Raw genomic sequence first — 555 nt, 5'->3', positions numbered from 1 at the left:
TCCAGTCACCTTTGTCATTGTCCTTCCTAGTCATTGATTAATAGCTCTATGTGTCCAGAAGTTTTTGTTCTTTCTTCGCATTGTGATGTCATGAAATGTAATTTACCAACATTTTCCAAAACCTTTGAAAACTTTCCACATAGAAAGTCACTTGAGAACAGAGGCATCACGGAACCATTAACTTAGAAGAAAATGATAGTGTATAAATTTAGAAAAAGAGAGGAGGAAACTTTATTCCTTAGAAAAGATTGCAGTCTGCAAGGTGGCCATTGCCCAGCCTGGGAAGTAGGCCTCCAGCTAAGACCAGAGATAGGCACTTGGAAGGAGGGTTACAGTAGATAGCTAGTCAGACATGAGCCAGGTAGGAGAGGGCCACCCAATACCCTCATCAGGAATGTCAGGTGACCATCGGGTGATGATCAGGTCTTTGTTAAGCTGTCTCTCTAAAATAATAATTGGCTGTAGTCAGTGCCAGGGAGAGGCAGTTTCCCAATAGATAGAAAAACCTGAAACTGGTGATCAGTAGCTTCCTGATAAGATCTCAGGAGCTGGGCC

This window comes from Mandrillus leucophaeus, unplaced genomic scaffold (genome assembly GCF_000951045.1).
Source record: "Mandrillus leucophaeus isolate KB7577 unplaced genomic scaffold, Mleu.le_1.0 Scaffold207, whole genome shotgun sequence".
NCBI lineage: Eukaryota > Metazoa > Chordata > Mammalia > Primates > Cercopithecidae > Mandrillus > Mandrillus leucophaeus.
This window is presented reverse-complemented; position numbering follows the sequence as displayed.